This window comes from Aquarana catesbeiana, linkage group LG05, assembly GCF_042186555.1.
Source record: "Aquarana catesbeiana isolate 2022-GZ linkage group LG05, ASM4218655v1, whole genome shotgun sequence".
Taxonomy (NCBI): domain Eukaryota; kingdom Metazoa; phylum Chordata; class Amphibia; order Anura; family Ranidae; genus Aquarana; species Aquarana catesbeiana.
This window is the reverse complement of record NC_133328.1, coordinates 259,904,375-259,925,931: the sequence shown is the minus strand read 5'-3', so window position 1 is coordinate 259,925,931 and position 21,557 is coordinate 259,904,375. Positions and strand designations below refer to the sequence as shown.

The 21,557-nt window shown below is 40.8% G+C and overlaps 1 protein-coding gene across 6 annotated transcripts in view; it reads right to left on the bottom strand.

Moving 5' to 3' along the window:
• ATPSCKMT (ATP synthase c subunit lysine N-methyltransferase) overlaps positions 1-21,557 on the bottom strand; it is a 341,459-nt gene that overhangs the window by 278,736 nt on the left and 41,166 nt on the right. The window contains exon 2 of one of the 6 annotated variants that reach the window (XM_073630733.1): positions 4,831-5,281. The exons of the other annotated variants lie outside the window; for them this stretch is intronic. The gene's annotated coding sequence lies outside the window, so the exon portion shown is untranslated. The remainder of the gene's footprint in view (positions 1-4,830; positions 5,282-21,557) is intronic. 6 annotated transcript variants of the gene reach the window in all.

Here is a 21,557-nt window from a genome sequence, read left to right as displayed (position 1 = left end):
CTAATAATCATAATGCTGTATTGGTTGTTTGTCTCTATTAACAGTATATATACAAGTTTCTGATATACTACTTTTTGAAAGCAAGGACACTTTCTCCATTTAAACGGAGACAGATGTGGTTGTTTCTTCATTTAATATTCTCATCCCAACATTTGTTCATGGGCCGTGTTTAACCTTTTCTTTTCTTTAGGCCCCCCTGGTATATGTTGCGCTCAGTCAAATAATAATTTGTTTAAGTTGCCTGTTATGTAAGCCGTCGCTGGATTGTTCCCCCACCTGCCCATGTGGTCGACCGCGCTATCCCTTCTTTGGTGGATTTTGTGTTCGACTGCATCTGCAGGATTTGGACATATTTGTCCTTTGAAGCTATGTTCATATTATAGTGATAAGAATTTCCTTGTCCCTTGGTTTATACTATGTTTTTTTCACGTGAAAGTTCAGCCTATATGGCCAATGCAAAAAATTCAGTAAATTTTGGAAGTTCATTTAAAACTTTTCAAATAGCCTATTTTAAACATTGTCAATATTTTCAAGGTTACCACATTCTGATGGTATGGTATGATGTACTATTTATGACTCCATTTCACCCCTCATGGTATATTCTTCACACACCCTTAAAACCAGAGAGATCTTTTCCTTTGTACTCACATTCATGCTCTCCATATACACCCCTATATATTTTATTAAGATTGAGATTTCTACCCAAACATACACCAACAAAATGTGATCAATGGTTTTGAAAATCCTTTCCCATAATACTCAGGGTTTTAACTCTCCACATAAAAGGAAAAAAGCATTTCAACATTACAAAAGATTAGGGGCTGATATTATTCTCTTGCAAGAAACACATTTTGCTGAATCCAATCACCCAAATTATTTTGATAAAACATATAATCAATTTTATTACACTACTTTTCAGAATAAAACACGTGGAGTTGCTATTTTTATTCGCAACACTATTGTCCTAGACATACAAAACTTATACAAAGATCCAGACAGTAGATACATTATCATAAAGGGACTATTAAATAACAAAGCTATTACAATAGCCTCAATCTATGCCCCCAATGAGTCACAATCCACTTTTTATTCCAACTTTTTTGAAACACTTAACAGATATAGCTCCCCCCACATTATTCTAGGTGGTGACTTTAATCATACATCACACCCTTCTTTGGATAGGAGTAAAGTATCCCCTTCCTCCAAAGCTTTCTCCAAATCCCTAAATAGATCTATAAACAAACTTCAACTCATTGACTCATGGAGGGCTCATAATATCGGTATCAGATCATATACACATTACTCACATCCACATGATGTATACACTAGACTTGACTACATATTCTGCACCCCAATACTCCTTGCCAACTCATCCAAAGCAAATATTCATCCTTGCCCTTGGTCAGATCATGATATCACTTCATTTGAAACCTCCCATATAGGTCTTTCACCCTCCCCTTACAATTGGAGATGAAATGATTCAATATTAACAGATCCAACTACAACACAGTCGATCATGACACATATTGATAACTACTTCACAGAAAATGTAAATGATGAAACCCCCTCTACCACGCTTTGGGTCGCCCATAAAGCAGTATTACGTGGTCAATTAATTAGCCTTACTGCAAACAAAAATAAAGAAAGACTTATTAATATCAAAAGTTTAACAAGAGATCTAAATATCTTATATAATAAAATTCAGCACAACCCATCACAAGATCTCACTAAACAGATTCAAGAAAAACGTAAAGCCTTAGATCTTATTTTGTCAGCTAACACAGAAAAATCCCTTAGATTCTCAAGAGCCAAATTCCTTTTACATAGTAATTCTCCATCAACTATGTTTGCTAAAAAACTAAACCAGGATCACAAACCCCCACACTCTTATAAACTTAGAGATCACTCTGGTAATATGGTTACTCACCCTCATGGAGTTCTTAAAATATTCTCTACTTTTTATAAAGACTTGCTTTCCAGCCCACAACCACCTCTTGATGGTGACTCCAAATCCTGGCTAGATGATATCCCTCTACCTCATCTTAACCCACAACAAATAGAACACCTTAATGCCCCTTGCACAGATACTGAAATATTAAAAATAATTAAATCACTCAAGACATCTACGGCACCAGGCCCAGATGGCTTCTCCTCCTCATACTATAAAAAATTTGCCCCACTTTTAATCCCACACCTTAAAAATCTCTACAATCATGTTCTTAACGGTGGTCACTTCCCTGACGAAATGCTTCTAGCCAACCTCTCACTTATTCCCAAACCATTCAAAGACCACTCCCTTCCCCAAAACTACCGCCCTATTTCGGTTCTCAATAATGATTTAAAGATTTTCGGTAGACTTCTATTGGATAGACTAGCTATAGTGATCCCAAACTTAATTCACATTGACCAAACTGGGTTTATCCCGAATCTCCAGATTGTGGATAATATCAGACTAGTAACGAACATAATACAAGATGCAAATCTATACTTCAAACAATTATGCCTTCTCAGCTTAGATATCCACAAGGCTTTTGACAGTGTCAGCTGGTCCTATCTTAACTACTTATTACCTAAGTATGGGATCTCAGATAAATTTCTACAAGGCTTCAATGCATTATACCATGCCCCCCACACTAGAATCAAAATTCCTGGTCATAACTCAGAATTTTTCCCACTTAGCAGAGGAACTAGACAAGGCTGCCCCCTTTCACCTCTATTGTTTGCCCTTGCTATTGAACCATTAGCCCAAAAAATCAGAAACAATATTGATATAAAGGGTTACACTAAGGATATTAATGAATTCAAAATTAGCTTATATGCTGATGACGCTCTTATATTCCTCACAGAACCCCACACATCAATCCCTTCTCTCCTTAAAGAACTCAACTCCTTGCATTCCCTCTCAGGTCTTAAAATCAATACCACTAAATGCTCAGCCATGCCAATCAACTACAGCCAAAACACTCAAAATCTATTGTCTAACAACTTCCCATTCATATGGAATACCAAGTCATTTAGATATCTTGGTGTTAATATAACCCCTACACATAACTTACTATATAAATCTAACTACATCCCATTATTCTCTCAAATCACCTCCCTCCTAACGTCCTGGTCCTCTTTCCACATATCCCTTCTTGGAAGGATATGTGCCGTTAAAATGACAATCCTCCCTAAACTTCTATATTATTTTCGAGCACTTCCCATTAATGTCCCAAAATCTAAATTATTATATATTCAAGGAATTATAAACAAGTTTGTCTGGTCTGGAAAAAAACCTAGATGCAGTTACGCCCTTATGCACAGACCTCAAACATCAGGAGGCTTTGGCCTCCCTAATATCTGGCTATACTTTTTAGCAGCCAGACTAACCCAACTTACACAATGGTTCACTCCTTCCCAGGTAAACCCTTGGAAAAAATTTGAATCCACATCTATCCTCCCACTTCACCTACAAGGAATACTATGGTCTAACATCACATCTTACAAAAGACTCCTTAAATACAACATTATAGTTGCTCAATCTTTCCAACTATGGAATAAATACAAAGATACTTTCAAACTCTCTTCTAAAACTCCACCCTTAGCCTCCTTTCTAGGAGATCCCAGATTCCCCATAGCATATAACAATAGATCCTCCTTTTCCCTATGGATCAACAAGAATTTAACTACTCTCAAATCCCTTCAATCAAAATGGGGGTTTCCCCCTTTTTTATCCCTACAATCCACCCATGGTCTACCAGCATCTGAACTTCATAACTACCATCTTATCAAATCCTTTTATAATAAATTTTTTGCTCTCACAACATGCAGTATCAACACCACATTTGAACATATCTGTATCTCCTTATCAAATGATAAAGGTCTTATTTCAAGAATCTATCATTACCTAAATAACTTTGAAGCACCAGACAAATCAACACAGATGCTAAAATGGGAATCGGACATGGCGACTCCATTCAGTACTGAGGAATGGTCCTCCATGTCTGAAAATCTCCGTAAATGTAATAAAGCCATCTCTTTCAGAGAAACCCCTCTTAAATTATTCGCTAGATGGTATCTAAACCCCTCCAAACTTCATACATATTACCCTTCTGTCTCCCCAAATTGTTTTAGGGGATGCCCAGAACCAGGTACCCTTTTACATACTTTCTGGGAATGCAAACACATCAAACAAATTTGGCTCAAGGCCACTGGCTTTATTGAATCCTCTTCCCAACAAAAAATTACACTCACCCCCCAAGTTTGTCTCTTATATGCAAAAATACCAAATATTCCCACACCATGCATGAGATTATTCCACTCATTGTGCAGCTCCATTTATTGGATGATTGCATATAATTGGAAGACAAACAATTTACAATGGCAACAAGTTACCACAAGAATGGAATCAATTAAGATCTCGGAATGGATCTACCACACTCTCAATGATTCAACAAATATTCATAAAAAGAAATGGTCTTACTGGAATGTAACTTGACAGACTTTATTGCAATATTACATGTGAAAATGTACTACTGTATGACTATTACTTTTCATTTGTACCTGATTTACCATCATACCTCCTCCCCACATGTCAATGTATATTAATGTTTTATTCATATATCCTGTAACAAGAATAACCTTTATATTTTTGTAATTCAAACTTCCAAATAAAACTTTTGTAAACAAAAAAAAAAGAAAATCCTGACTGTTGCAAATTGAATGTGGACAAATGGAAAAGACTATCATTCTGATCCCACCACTTTGTTAAGGCAGAAATATTTGAACAAGAATGTCTAGTTATCATTATTGTATTTTTGGATAAAAATATGTTCAACAATGCTATACCTGGGTCAAGCTGGGCTCCTCCACATCTTCATCCTGTGTAGAAGGACCAGGGTGAACCTCAGGAGCTGTGGCCTCAGCCGATGTGGAACAGCAATGACCTGGGTTCGGTCTGGTCGGTCAAAAAATGCATACTTCTATAATACCACAGCCTGGGGACATAGATATCATCAGCTGATGCTCCCGATCTCTTTGATTCCTGGACCTTCTTGAGCTCTCTGTTAAAAGGTACTCCTCAGATTGAAGATTTTGGTCTTGATATATGCAATGTCTGCCCTGGGTTGCACTGGTTTGACCAACTCGAGGAGTTTTTCCTGTCTTCCTCAAGATTTTATTCAAGTAGTCTCGACTTTTGACCTTCCACAGACAGTGCAGCTCCCGCTACAGGTCAATGAAGTGTGGCAAAAAAAATCTGGCAATGTAAATTTATCAACCATGATAAATAATCAGATGCCTGCAAGATATAACACAAGATAAAACATAATGTCTGGCATAACTCATAAACTGGTCCCAATATAGGCCTCAATCTAAGCCGTATAGTCCACTAACCACCTATACCCCAATTTATATTTGTACCTTCGTTTTATGGCTCCTTTCGTGTGATGGCGATTGTTCGTCCTCCACTCCAAGATAGTTTCTACAGCCGTTACATCGACCGTGCGTTATGGCTTTATATACACTGTGCATGCGTGAAACTCCGCTCTCAGCGTGTCATGACGCTGGGGCGTGACCATCTCCCTTCTGCATGCAACGCACACGGCAGAACATTCGGGAGGGACAACATGGTGGATTCTGCGAATTCTAGGCAGCCCCGCGGTGGTGGATCTTATAGGAGGCACAAATTCACCCCCATGAACAAGGGTGAGATGGTGGAGATGGTGCGGATCTTTGAGAAGCACTACTACGACTGCAAGCTGCGCAACTACGAAAGCCCAACAGCCGAAAGGATCTCATTTTGGAGAAGGTCATTGCTGTTTTGCAGGGAGAATTTTCGGTGCAACGAACTAAGGACCAAATCAGAAAGCGATGGTCTGATCTAAAGTAGATGGACCAGATGGAGTCCATCCATCATATAATCAAAAAAAGTAAGCAATATTTGTATCTAACCAATATGTATATATGTAAATTAGCTGTCTGTATATGTGTTTTCTCCAAGTAGGTCTCGATAAATCGAGATAATGTTTTCTCTAATCTTTGTCTGAATTTGTATTATAAATATTAAGTTAAATATAAAGCAGATATGGACATTTTTAAATGTTTGTTTTGCCATGTATTTATTTTTTAAACTATTTTTTTTCTCTTCTTTCAACGGGGAGGCACAAAAAAATGAGGCTACAGACAAACCACCAGAGGGGACAAAGAGAGCCTACCCTCCATCGGGCCCCAACAGGGGAGACAACAAGGCCATCTTCCCCCCAAAAACATAAGTGACAACTTCAAACACACTCATTTAGCCACCGATTCTAGGTGGACCAAAGGCCATGGGCTTAAGCTGGAACTTAAGGGGTAAAGAACACTTTCTGGTTGCTGCCTGGCTCATCAGTGCCCATTAATGCAGCCTTGCCAGTGTAGACATGGGTAGAGGAGAGGCCCCGGGGATCAAAATCACACAGAGTCATGCCTGCTAGAATGATCATCATATATCCCCTATCCCATAGGAGACAAGAGGGGTAGGGGGCAGCTGCAAGAGTTTATCAATGTTGGCACTTATCCAGTGTTTGCCCAATGTAAAATTACATCACCTTCCCTTTTCGATGCATTTTTCACTAAAAAAAAAAAAAAAAAAAAAAAAAAACACAGTGAAGCATGGTGGAGTCCACTAGTCAGGAGCAAACATTGTCATCAGACCAAGTGCAAGGTTGGTCAACTAATGTAGCAAAATGGATGCTTGAAACAGATGTGACTTGGGGTGGCTTAATAAATAGTGTATTGTTTTTTGTTTTTTTTTAGAGGAAAGTGAGTGTGGTTAGCTCAACCAGGATGTTGGTTTTGAGGCGTGGGATCTGACACCTGGACCCAGCACAGACCTTGCACTTGTTCATGTAACATCCCCAGACGCAAGTCAAACAGAGGGCCAAAGAGACCCAGAAGTGGAAGAAACTATTCGTGAGCCTGTTGTTTGCACAAGTAAGTATTCTTTGAATCTGGCTAAAAATGTGTATACATGTCAAGTGTTTAGATGTCCAAACCAAACACCCACTCCACACATTAGCAAAGTATGTAGTGCCTTAACATTAGCATGGAGAAGGAAGAGGTGGAAGGAGCTGGCAGTGTTGCTAGGTACCAGAGTTTTGTAGACCCAGGCACCAGGGCCAAGATTACAGAGTAGTTGCAGTGTGTACATTCCTAGTAGTATAGGTGTCTGAAGGGCAAGCAGGTTGCAAGCAACAATAGGTAAGTATTTCCAGAAATGTAGGGCCTCAGCCACTTGACAATCGTTCCCTTAATACTTTTTTCTCTTCTTACAAGGTCTCGAACTTCCAAGATGCGCAACTGGCCGAATAAGTGCAGATATGATGCAGTGTTTGAATGATCTTGAGCAAATAAAAGGAGGCTGCCACTGCTTTACAGAGAAGAATACGCAATTATGTAGACATGCTTGCCAAATTTTAAGTTCATCTGGCATGGGCTGAAGTTTCTCGTTCAACTTGTTGGCTCTTGTTTGCACTTTTCATATTTACATGTTTTTAGGACTTTTAAGCCCTGGTTCACTCAAAACACAAAAATCCAGCGCTCAATGGGTTGAAGAAACAAACAGTCCCACAATAGATGACAAATAATGAATGAATTTATTCAGTCTTGCATATAATAAAAAGCAGTCCTGTATAAAAACAAGGGAATTAAAAGGAAAAGCTTACGTAGTCACCTAGAGTCTGCTGAGCAATGAGGAGCCGAACAGTGTCCAGGTCATGTCAGTTCTCCCATAGCAGGGGGGGGGAAGGCGGCCACCAATACCCCTGCTGTATTGTAGTGTAGCCAGAAAAGGAACACGCTCACCGGAAGTGGTTGGTTCCATTTCTGGCTACACTACAACACAGCAGGGGTATTGGCGGCCGCCTTTCTCCCCCCCCCGCTATGGGAGAACTGACTTGACCTGGACACTGTTCGGCTTCTCGTTGCTCAGCGGGCTCTAGGAGACTACGTAAGAGTGCTATGACACTCATATATTTAACTCAGGTGCTGTCCATTTCTTCTGATCATCCTTGAGATGGTTCTACACCTTAATTTGAGTCCAGCTGTGTTTGATTATACTGATTGGACTTGATTAGGAAAGCCACACACCTGTCAATATAAGACCTTACAGCTCACAGTGCATGTCAGAGCAAATGAGAATCATGAGGTCAAAGGAACTGCCTGAAGAGCTCAGAGACAGAATTGTGGCAAGGCACAGATCTGGCCAAGGTTACAAAAAAATTCTGCTGCACATAAGGTTCCTAAGAGCACAGTGGCCTCCAAAATCCTTGAATGGAAGACGTTTGGGACGACCAGAACCCTTCCTAGAGCTGGCCGTCCAGCCAAACTGAGCTATCGGGGAGAAGAGCCTTTATGAGAGAGGTAAAGAAGAACCCAAAGATCACTGTGCCGGAGCTCAAGAGATGCAGTCGGGAGATGGGAGACAGTGCAAGACACATGAAAGCCCGCATGGAGTTTGCTAAAAAAACATCTGAAAGACTCCAAGATGATAAGAAATAAGATTCTTTGGTCTGATGAGACCAAGATAGAACTTTCTGGCCTTAATTCTAAGCGGTATATGTGGAGAAAACCAGGCACTGCTCTTCACCTGTCCAATAGAGTCCCAACAGTGAAGCATGGTAGTGGCAGCATCATGTTGTGGGGGTGTTTTTCAGATGCAGGGACAGGATGACTGGTTGCAGTCGAGGGAAAAATGAATGCGGCCAAGTACAGGGATATCCTGGACGAAAACCTTCTCCAGAGTGCTCAGGACCACAGACCGAGCCGAAGGTTTACCTTCCAACAAGACAATGACCCTAAGCACACAGCTAAAATAACAAAGGAGTGGCTTCACAACAACTCAGTGACTGTTCTTGAATGGCCCAGCCAGAGCCCTAACTTAAACCCAATTGAGCATCTCTGGAGAGACCTAAAAATGGCTGTCCACCAACGTTTACCATCCAACCTGACAGAACTGGAGAGGATCTTCAAGGAGGAATGGCAGAGGATTCCCAAATCCAGGTGTGAAAAACTTGTTGCATCTTTCCCAAAAAGACTCATGGCTGTATTAGATCAAAAGGGTGCTTATACTAAATACTGAGCAAAGGGTCTGAATACTTAGGACCATGTGATATTTCAGTTTTTCTTTTTTAATAAATCTGCAAAAATGTCAACAATTCTGTGTTTTTCTGTCAATATGGGGTGCTGTGTGTACATTAATGAGGAAAAAAATGAACTTAAATGATTTTAGCAAATGATGGCTGCAATATAACAAAGAGTGAAAAATGTAAGGGGATCTGAATACTTTCTGTCCCCACTGTGTGTATATATATATATATATATATATATACATATATATATATATATATACACACACACATATATACATACATCATATGCATACACACACACACACACACACAGTATCTCACAAAAGTGAGTACACCCCTCACATTTTTTGTAAATATTTTATTATATCTTTTCATGTGACAACACTGAAGAAATTACACTTTGCTACAATTATTATTATTATTATACAGTATTTATATAGCGCCAACAGTTTACGTAGCGCTTTACAACTTGAGGGTAAACAGTACAAATACAATACAATTTGATACAGTAGGAATCAGAGGGCCCTGCTCCTTAGAGCTTACAATCTAAGAGCTACAATGTAAAGTATTGAGTGTACAGCTTGTATAGCAGTGTAAATTTGCTGTCCCCTCAAAATAACGCAATACATAGCCATTAATGTCTAAACTGCTGGCAACAAAAGTGAGTACACCCCTAAGTGAAAATATCCAAATTGGGCCCAAAGTGTCAATATTTTGTGTGGCCACCATTATTTTCCAGCACTGCCTTAACCCTCTTGGGCATGGAGTTCACCAGAGCTTCACAGGTTGACACTGGAGTCCTCTTCCACTCCTCCATGACGACATCACGGAGCTGGTGGATGTTAGAGAACTTGCGCTCCTTCACCTTTTAGGGGTTTAGGTCTGGAGACATGCTTGGCCAGTCCATTACCTTTACCCTCAGCTTCTTTAGCAAGGCAGTGGTCGTCTTGGAGGGTTGTTATCATTTTGGAATACTGCCCTGCAGCCCAGTCTCCGCAAGGAGGGGATGCTGCTCTGCTTCAGTATGTCACAGTACATTTTGGCATTCATGGTTCCCTCAATGAACTGTAGCTCCCCAGTGCCGGCAGCATTCATGCAGCCCCAGACCATGACACTCCCACCAACATGCTTGACTGTAGGCAAGACACACTTGTCTTTGTACTTCTCACCTGGTTGCCGGCACACACGCTTGACACCATCTGAACCAAATACATTTATCTTGGTCTCATCAGACCACAGGACATGGTTCTAGTAATCCATGTAATAATCTTTGCTTGTCTTCAGCAAACTGTTTGCAGGCTTTCTTGTGCATCATCTTTAGAACAGGCTTCCTTCTGGGACGACAGCCATGCAGACAAATTTGAGGCAGTGTGTGGCGTATGGTCTGAGCACTGACAGGCTGACCCCACCACCCCTTGAACCTCTGCAGCAATCCTGGCAGCACTCATACATCTATTTCCCAAAGACAACCTCTGGATATGATGGTGAGCACGTGCACTCAACTCCTTTGGTCAACCATGGCGAGATCTGTTCTGAGTGGAACCTGTCCTGTTAAACTGCTGTATGGTCTTGGCCACCGTGCTGCAGCTCAGTTTCAGGGTCTTGAAAATCTTTTGATAGCCTAGACCAGGGATATGCAATTAGCGGACCTCCAGCTGTTGCAGAACTACAATTCCCATGAGGCATAGCAAGACTCTGAGAGCCACAAGCATGACACCCAGATGCAGAAGCATGATGGGACTACAAGTTTAGCAACAGCTGGAGGTCCGCTAATTGCATATCCCTGGCCTAGACCATCTTTATGTAGAGCAACAATTATTTTTTTCAGATCCTCAGAGAGTTCTTTGCCATGAGGTGCCAAGTTGAACTTTCAGTGACCAGTATGAGAGAGTGAGATTGATAACACCAAATTTAACACACCTGCTGCCCATTCACACCTGAGACCTTGTAACACTAATGCCGCGTACACACGATCAGAAATTCTGCCAGCAAAAGTCCGATGTGAGCTTTTGGTCGGAAATTCCGACCGTGTGTATGCTCCATCGGACTTTTGCTGGCGAAATTTCCGCCAGCAAAAGATTGAGAGCAGGTTCTCTATTTTTCCGACGGAAAAAGTTCCTATCGGAAATTCCGATCATCTGTAGCAATTCCGACGCACAAAATTCCTATGCATGCTCGGAAACAATTCGACACATGCTCGGAAGCATTGAACTTAATTTTCTTGGCTCGTCATAGTGTTGTACGTCACCGCGTTCTTGACGGTCGAAAGTTCAGAGAACTTTAGTGTGACCGTGTGTATGCAAGGCAAGCTTGAGCAAAATTCCGTCGGAAAAACCATCCAAGGTTTTTCTGACGGAAATTCCGATCGTGTGTAAGGGGCATTACAAGTCACATCACACCGGGGAGGAAAAATGGCTAATTGGGCCCAATTTGGACATTTTCACTTAGGGGTGTACTCACTTTTGTTGCCATGTATGTTATAGGAACGTGTGTACGTAATATATTTTTGGGTTTAATCATGAGAGGTGTTTTCTGTATCTCAAAAGACCAACGTCTTTTGTCTGTTGTCTACATACTGAATAAGTTACACTATTGTCTTTGGGGTGAGGAGCAGACATTGTGTCTCCACCTGATCATAAGTTCTTGAAATGCTAATTTAGGCCAAGATCAAAGTGGGCTGACTGTTTTAAATCAAGAGATAGCCTTAACAAAGGTAATCATGTTTCAGACAGAGAGGCACCAAAGAGAGTCTAATGCTTATGTGAGAAGCATAATGGCCAACTAGGATTGAATTTCAGCCAATCAGGATACAATGCCAATTAAATTAGTCCATTGGTGTGATTGGTAGGGATGGGTAGAGAGGGAACATATTAAAAAAAAGCTGCTAGGGATGCGCTGTCTCTTAGTCTCACAGTCTAGATGAAGCATGGTCACGTAAGGGCTGTCTATGTAATGTATACGTATTATCTTATTTCTATTTTCTTTTCTCTAACTTTTTCTATCCTAGGATTTGCCTTAATACCTTGATAGCATGTGTACAGTGGGGACAGAAAGTATTCAGACCCCCTTAAATTTTTCACTCTTTGTTATATTGCAGCCATTTGCTAAAATAATTTAAGTTCCTTTTTTTCCTCATTAATGTAAACACAGCACCCCATATTGACAGAAAAACACAGAGTTGTTGACATTGTTGCAGATTTATTAAAAAAGAAAAACTGAAATATCACATGGTCTTAAGTATTCAGACCCTTTGCTCAGTATTTAGTAGGAGCACCCTTTTGATCTAATACAGCCACGAGTCAAAAAAAAGGCCTGGAGGGAGGAGCCTAGTAATGGCGTGCGCCCTCACCTAGAGCGTGCAGGGGAGAACCAGGCCCTACTCCCTGCTGAAGGACCCGATCATGTCCGCCTGAGCCCGCCTGACTACCCCCCCCCCTCCCACTCGGCTGCACTCCGAGCACTTTAGTAGACGGACGGGGGACAGCTTAAACTCTGCCATGTCATTCACAGGAGTATCGTCTTCGCTGAAAGAGCCCGGAGTACTCTCCGGGCCCGGATTAGGTGAGAGGATACGGCTCTCATGGGCAGCTGCCTCATAGGAGGAGAACGAGGCGGACGACTTGCAGCCGTAGCCCCAGACGCTCCCTGCTCTCTGCTCCACTAGGCAAGATAGAACACTGAAATCAGCCTGGCGGTCAGATTGTGGAGAGAGCGGGAGGACGGAGAGCGTCAGTTACCTTCCCCCCAAGACATCATCTCTTCTTCCCTTTTCAACCGCCCCATTGGGCAATTAAGAGGGCTGGATGAAGAAGTGAGAACCCCCCTAAGGAAGATACCGACATGTCTCATGGAATGATAACCAGAGACAGCTGATACTCCCACCAGGGACCCTGCTTCGGAACTGAGACGAAAAGGGGTTATCTTGAGCGGCCCGCACCCTCCTCCCCCCCCAATCCCTCCGACCCTTCACATGCTCACCTGGAATCAATAGGCAGTGAAGCTGAGCAAAGCAAAAAAGACCCACGCCTAGAGAAGCACCAGAGTGGTGAGTACATCACAAAACGGTTTATGGAATGCTTTGCTGTGAAACAACCTTAAAGCGTGCATCTAGAGACAAACAGCTGCAACAAAATAACCCCTCCTTACCGACTAAAAATGAAATTGCATCTATGTTCGCTGCTTTAAGAAAGTACTTGAAAACTGAAATGGAAAGAATCCACAAAAATCTCGGCCATATTTTAGAAAGAATTGGAAAAAATATCCGAAAGTAACAGTATCAATATAGGGAAATTAGAAGCAGAAATTAAGACCTTGAAAAAAGTACAAGAACAAGCATATAAATTAGAGGAACAAGAAAACAGGGATAGAAGAAAAAACATAAGGATACGTGGTGTACCAGAAACCTCCCATCAAGAAGATCTAACAGAAGTCATTAAAAAGATCTGTAACCCCTTGATGGATAAAGAAATAACTAATCCAATAAAAATTGAGAGAGTCCATAGGATAAAAAAGCCAAAAGAACTCCCACAGGAGAATCCAAGAGACATCATTGTGCGATTCAAGAATTGGGAAGACAAAAATTCCCTATGGCGAAACCTGAGAGAGAAATCACCTATAGAACATGAAGGAAATCGCATCCAATTCTATCAAGATATATCACAGGAAACTTTGAAAAGAAGGAGAACTTTAAAACCCTTGTTAGCAATTCTATGCGAGAATGATGTCCAATACAAATGGCGTTTCCCTTCATGCCTAATAGGTAGAAAAAATGTTTGTACAGCTAGGCTGAGATTTATAGACGACACAGTGGAATTTTTCAGAAAACTGGAGATCCCCATACCGAAAGACCGTATAGAAAAGAGGCCAGGTTAATTTTACAGTTTTACGAAGCTGCAAGAGCATACATCACTCTTGAATGAAAAATGTTGCTTTTTTTTTCCCACGAGAGACCTGGGAGGGGGCAGGGTGGGGGGTGTCGGGAGGGGTGGGGGGGTGTTGGGTGGGTGGGGTGGGCCTGAAAGGAATTATGAAAAGACTAAAATTAAACATTAGGGGATTAGGGACCCGGACTCTTGGCAGGTTCTAGTACCATCTCACTGGCAGTAGGTGGGATGACTTACGACGTCACCAAACAGAACTCAACCTCAGGTCAAAGGAAGCCAAGGGACAGGGTGATCCCCAGAAAAGTGCTTCAGATCAAGGGGGCAAGATTCCACCTGATGGCAGGGGAGGGGGGCTGGGTGGTGGGGGGGGGGGGAGAAGGGTGTGGTGTGAGGGAGAGGTTGACGGGGGGGTAGAAGATCTGTTTGTCCTCAATTACCTGCGAAAATAAGTAATATTAGCAAGCTAATGACAGACTTTAAGTTTATTACATAAAATGTGAGAGGTTTCAACTCCCCTGAAAAAAGATATATTGTGCTTAAGGAGATGGAGAGGTACTTCGCAGATATAATCTTCCTACAGGAAATGCATATATTGCTTGACCCAAATACCAAGTTGTATTCACGTGCGATTTCAACTTGGTATTACACTGATACCCCAAATAAGAGGTCAAAAGGAGTCGCCATTGGTATATCAAGGAACATTAGTTTTACAGTGGATGAAAGGAAGGTAGATGAATGCGGCCAAGTACAGGGAATAATCTCTGTCTCTGACTATGCTCCAGTAACAGTAAAAATAAGATTTAGAGATATGGAGAGCAGAAAAGGCTTATTGAGATTAAATGAAGATCTTATTGATGATGAAGAAGTAGGAAGAACAATAATGACTGAGATCGAACAATATTTTAAATAAATGATACACCAGATGTGTCAAAGGCAACAATCTGGGAGGCCCACAAGGCCTATATCCAGGAGAAATGGATTTCCATTGGAGCTGGCAAAAAAAAGAAAGAGAATCAAAAATGAAAAATATAATAAAGGAATTATATGAATTGGAGCAAAATCACAAATCACAACTAGACATAGACACACACCAGAAGATTATAATAAAAAGAGGCCAATTAAATGATATGATGGAGCAGGAAACTAGGAAAGTATTTAAAAACGTGGCAAAAGAAAGGTATATGTGGGGGAATAAACCAGGGAAATATCTAGCAAAAATATCTAAGGAAAAAAAAACCCCTAAACTATATTGAAAAAATAGTGAGAAAGCGGAAATCAAATATAAAACAACGGAGATAGCTAATGCCTTTAAAACATATTATAGTGCATTATATGCAATCAGAAAGAAGGAGTCACGAAAAGAGGAAGATGTTAGAAAAGTGAAAATACGGGAATACCTAGCGGAAGTTGGCCTACCAAAGATATCAGCAGAAAACGCAGAACTATTAGACGGCCCAATTACAAAGGAAGAAATTTTTAAAGCCTTAAAGGAAACACCAGGGGGGAAAAGCCCAGGCCCAGATGGCTTTTCAATTAAATATTACAAAAGATTCAAAGAACAACTTGTCCCAGAACTATGTAATTATTTGAATAAAATAGGGGAGAATGAGGAAATAAGAAAGGAATCCCTCCTGGCAAATATCTCTGCTATACCAAAGCCGGGGAAGGACAGAACTATTTGTTCTAACTATCGGCCCATATCGCTATTAAATGCCGACATAAAACTATACGCTAAAGTACTGGCATCGAGGTTAAAAAACTTTATGTTGAATTTGAAGTTGAATGGGCCAACCTAAACACTAAAAAGATAATGGTAAAGATGGAAGACACACTATATGGTACACAACTTCCAAAAATTATCTGGATACCACAGAAATATAGAACACATAGTAAAATGACACGAGATGACTAAAATAGTACTTAAAATATGGGATGCACTTCACCATAAAGAAAAATGGAAATACAATTCTCCATTAATCTCACTTGCGGGCACAAATTTTTTTACACCAGGAAATGGATCACAATTGGGTAAACAAATGGGCAAAAGGTTTTATCCCTAAAAAATGGCTGTGCACTAAGAAGCCAGGTATTAAAGAGTGGTTACAGAGAGTGGATTAAAAGATGTTATAAGACACAGGGAAATCATGACAAAGCAGGATTTAATAATAAAGCACGGGTGTTCTTACTTAAAAGAATGGGAGTACCTACAAATAAAACATTTTGTAAACACAATCCCTCAACCAATCAGAGAGGAGAAAGAACTAACGTCAATAGAAAAGCTTTGTAACGAAAAAAAATTCTGTAAAGCATGGCTTATCTCAAACATATGAAATTTTAACAGAATTAGAGGGACACAGGACCCTATCCTTCATTAAAAAATGGGAACAGGACATGAGCCTAAAATTAGATGAAACGCAAATGATAAATGCAGTCTACAACTGTGCCTCTGATATAACCTCGATAGAAGTAAATTATAAGTGCATGGTCCGCTGGCGTTTGACACCAGAAAGAATTAATAAAATTCAGCCAGATAAGTCCCCACATTGTTGGAGGGACTGCAAAAAACAAGAAACAACACTGCATATATGGTGGGAATGCCCAGGGATAAAAGAATACTGGCGAGGTATATTAGACCATACAGAGACAATAACAGGAGAGAGGATCCCTCAAAAACCCTGGAACTGCTTGTTCCAGGGAACAACCAAAACAAGGAAACAATATAAAAAAACCTTGGTTCCGTTTCTGCTCAACGCGGCAAAAGGTTTTATCCCTAAAAAATGGCTGTGCACTAAGAAGCCAAGTATTAAAGAGTGGTTACAGAGAGTGGATTATATTAGCAACATGGAGTACCTATGCAGCGCGGATCGAAAATTATAGGGCAACTTTGGAGAAATGGAGAATGTTCAAAATGTCAGAAAAATATTCACAGGCAATGATAGAAACAGGTTAACATAGAAAGATGTGAGGAGAACAGATCAATAAGGGAGGGAGGGAGGGAAGGGGGATTTTGATATAGGAGACACAATGTATAATGTGAAAATGTGATTTGACGTCTTTTGTTTGTATACCTATAAAATTCATACTAAAAGATTAAATTATAAAAAAAAAAAAAAATACAGCCATGAGTTTTTTGGGAAAGATGCAACAAGTTTTTCACACCTGGATTTGGGGATCCTCTGCCATTCCTCCTTGCAGATCCTCTCCAGTTCTGTCAGGTTGGATGGTAAACGTTGATGTACAGCCATTTTTAGGTCTCTCCAGAGATGCTCAATTGGGTTTAAGTCAGGGCTCTGGCTTTTTTTTTTTTTTTTTTTTTTTTTTTTTTCATCCATTCACTTTTTTTATCTCTTCATCCATTCACAATTTTTTTTTTTTTTTTGGGAGCATAGTGATATGTTTAGATATTATACATTATAATGATTTAGTCGCATCATTGTGATACCGAGTGCTCTTCACGTTCATGGATGGGCCTCCATTTATTACGGTGTGACTTTAATACATATATATATTTTTTTCATACATGTGTTTTTTGAATGTGGTTTTATTTACGGAGATGAACGTTGTTTCTTTTCCGTACATTTCCATATATACTTACAATTTTTTCCATCACATCTTGCCTCTTGGTGAGATTCAGTGATTTTCTCCTTTCTGCTCTGTCAGTTTTACGTTCCAAATTAGCATCTGTAAGACATATTAATTGTCTAGTAATACTGGGCTTCTTCCTCCAGATGGCGCGAGAGATTGGCTCTGCTGGGAGGGGCTGAAGTTTTGTTTAGTTTCAGTCCTATGTGTCACCTTGGCAACATCCATTCACTGAGGAGCACCAGGTAGAGGATTGGGTTTTCCCTCCCCTGAGAGTGGAGGTGAAAACGAGGCTTGGTGTGCAGTTATACTATATAGGGGATGGCTTAACACGTAGCCCGTGCCCCTTTGAAGACGTCTACTAATGACGAAACATGTAGGGCGTGGCTACGTTGTAAGCCGTCACGATTGCCCCATGTTATGCACGGGTTATTACGATTTTTATATGCCGGCTTGTTTTTAATTGTATTTTCACCTCACGGAGCGTGCACTCTCCGTTGCGGTCTGTACTTTTATTTAATAAATTCCGAAACTTTTTACACTATTGGAGCTCCGCTCTTTTGTTTTTTCCTTTGCCACACTGGGAGCAAGAGAGCTTTCCTTCCCCCCCTCTCCAGGCGTTTCACTTGGACCATAAAAAGTAAAAGGAATTGCGCTAATGCATGTGCAAAATAACATAAAAACGATATATATAAAGTTAAGTGCAAAAGTAGAAATAAAACTGAATGTGAATAACAGTTGATGATAATCCACCGTAATGTCCCAATAAAATAAGAGCTCAATGTAGTATGTAAAGAACTCCAATTCGCCCAAAAAGTGCAAAAACAAAAAGTCCAAGTAATAATACGATCAGTGACAGCAAAGGAGGGTCCACCACCAGGGATAGAAGGGGTTGCTCCTTACCAGATGGCCATGACCCCCCACTACAGAGGGTCACAGCAAGCAGATAAGATTGTAACACAGAGATTGGGGACTTCTATCAGCATCCACCAGGGGTCGCCTCACCGTCAGTCACTCCAGCAAAGCCAATGGCAGGGATACACCATAGAATGAAAAGGAGCTCTCACCCTCCGCCCCCGGCCTGCTGACGACGTCCTTTACACACAAGTCTATGTAGTACCTGAGCGAGCAGCGCTCTACTCTACTTTGCTGGAGTGACTGACGGTGAGGCGACCCCTGGTGGATGCTGATAGAAGTCCCCAATCTCTGTGTTACAATCTTATCTGCTTGCTGTGACCCTCTGTAGTGGGGGGTCATGGCCATCTGGTAAGGAGCAACCCCTTCTATCCCTGGTGGTGGACCCTCCTTTGCTGTCACTGATCGTATTATTACTTGGACTTTTTGTTTTTGCACTTTTTGGGCGAATTGGAGTTCTTTACATACTACATTGAGCTCTTATTTTATTGGGACATTACGGTGGATTATCATCAACTGTTATTCACATTCAGTTTTATTTCTACTTTTGCACTTAACTTTATATATATCGTTTTTATGTTATTTTGCACATGCATTAGCGCAATTCCTTTTACTTTTTATGTTTTTCCCACAATTGATGTTTATTGTCAGGATTGCAGCTTTTCAACGATTAATTGTTTATTTTGGTCTATAGCGCAGTTTTTCTTTCCCTTTTTTTATGTTTCACTTGGACCAGCCCGGATCGGAGACAACATTCCTAACAGCTGCTGGGGAGATCTTCTCATTACATGGTCCCTGCAGAGGGCAAAAATCTGCATGCCTGATAGACCCTGCCAAGGAGGGGGTCCAACACGGAGGGTAAGAGTCCACCTTTATCACTTTCTCACTTATTGGAGTCACCGCCAGTGGATTTGCACCATCCTGCACATCTCTCTCCTTTGTCAATCCACTCATAGGGGAATTAGTTGCTGCTGAGCTGTATAGTGGATGGAAGCTTTTTTTCACTGATGAACTTTTTATATTTGAACCCATGGACTGAGTTTGTTTGATTTTCAGATTTTCACGCTATTAATATCATTGTATTTCACATGTACACATTTTTTGTTTCTTCTTTTTATTTGAGTTTTTATGTTTTGCACTTATATATTTTTACCACTCATGGAGTCATTTACTTGCTCTCAGTAGATTGTGGTTTTTACTACTACCCACATGTATTCACATCTATGTGTGTATTTTCATATAATTAGCGCACTTTATTTATTTTTTATTTTTCATGGTATACACAGATATTGGTGTATTTTGTGTGCAGCTTTTACCTTTGACCTTTTTTGCTCTGCAGCGCAGTTTTTCTTTTTCTTTTTGAGGGCTCTGGCTGGGCCATTCAAGAACAGTCACGGAGTTGATGTGAAGCCACTCCTTTGTTATTTTAGCTGTGTGCTTAGGGTCATTGTCTTGTTGGAAGGTAAACCCTCGGCCCAGTCTGAGGTCCTGAGCACTCTGGAGAAGGTTTTCGTCCAGGATATCCCTGTACTTGGCCACATTCATCTTTCCCTCGATTGCAACCAGCCATCCTGTCCCTGCAGCTGAAAAACACCTCCACAGCACGATGCTGCCACCACCATGCTTCACTGTTGGGACTGTATTGGACAGGTGATGAACAGTGCCTGGTTTTCTCCACACATACCGCTTAGAATTAAGGCCAAAAAGTTCTATCTTGGTCTCATCAGACCAAAGAATCTTATTTCTCACCATCTTGGAGTCCTTCAGGTGTTTTTTAGCAAACTCCATGCAGGCTTTTATGTGTCTTGCACTGAGGAGAGGCTTCCATCGGGCCACTCTGCCATAAAGACCCGACTTGTGGAGGGCTGCAGTGATGGTTGACTTTCTACAACTATCTCCCATCTCCCGACTGCATCTCTGGAGCTCAGCCACAGTGATCTTTGGGTTCTTCTTTACCTCTCTCACCAAGGCTCTTCTCCCCCGATAGCTTAGTTTGGCCGCACGGCCAGCTCTAGGAAGGGTTCTGGTCATCCCAAATGTCTTCCATTTAAGGATTATGGAGGCCACTGTGCTCTTAGGAACCTTAAGTGGAGCAGAAATTTTTTGTAACCTTGGTCAGATCTGTGCCCTGCCACAATTCTCTCTGAGCTCTTCAGGCAGTTCCTTTGACCTCATGATTCGCATTTGCTCTGACATGCACTGTGAGCTGTAAGGTCTTATATAGACAGGTGTGTGGCTTTCCTAATCAGGTCTAATCAGTATAATCAAACACAGCTGGACTTAAATGAAGGTGTAGAACCATCTCAAGGATGATCAGAAGAAATGGACAGCACCTGAGTTAAATATATGAGTGTCACAGCAAAGGGTCTGAATACTTAGGACCATGTGATATTTCAGTTTTTCTTTTTTAATAAATCTGCAAAAATGTCAACAATTCTGTGTTTTTCTGTCAATATGGGGTGCTGTGTGTACATTAATGAGGAAACAAAATTAACTTAAATGATTTTAGCAAATGACTGCAATATAACAAAGAGTGAAAAATTTAGGGGGGTCTGAATACTTTCCATGCCTGTATGTCAATTGTAACCATATCTCCTTTTTGCATTAATTATCTTTGTAGACTGGCAACACTGTATTTGTAACATCACTATGTTATATTTGGTAATATCCAATTATTCTAACTTTTCTTTTCTGTATAAATGTCATCTTTGTATTTTAGTACCATTATCATTCCTTATTGATTTCATGGGTTATAGCTGCAACCGCATTGGTTGATTCATATATAGATAAAAGGTTTTAATCACTTATGTTATGTATAATTAAGCGTATACGTGAGGTAGGTAAAAATCGCCATAACAAAGTTTGCTGAAGATAAGCAGACTAAGGACATGGATTGCTGGAACCATGTCCTGTGGTCTGATGAGACCAAGATAAACTTATTTGGTTCAGATGGTGTCAAGCGTGTGGTGGCAACCAGGTGAGGAGTAAGCAAGACAAGTGTGTCTTGCTTACAGTCAAGCATGGTGGTGGGAGTGTCATGGTCTTGGGATGCATAAGTTCTGCCGGC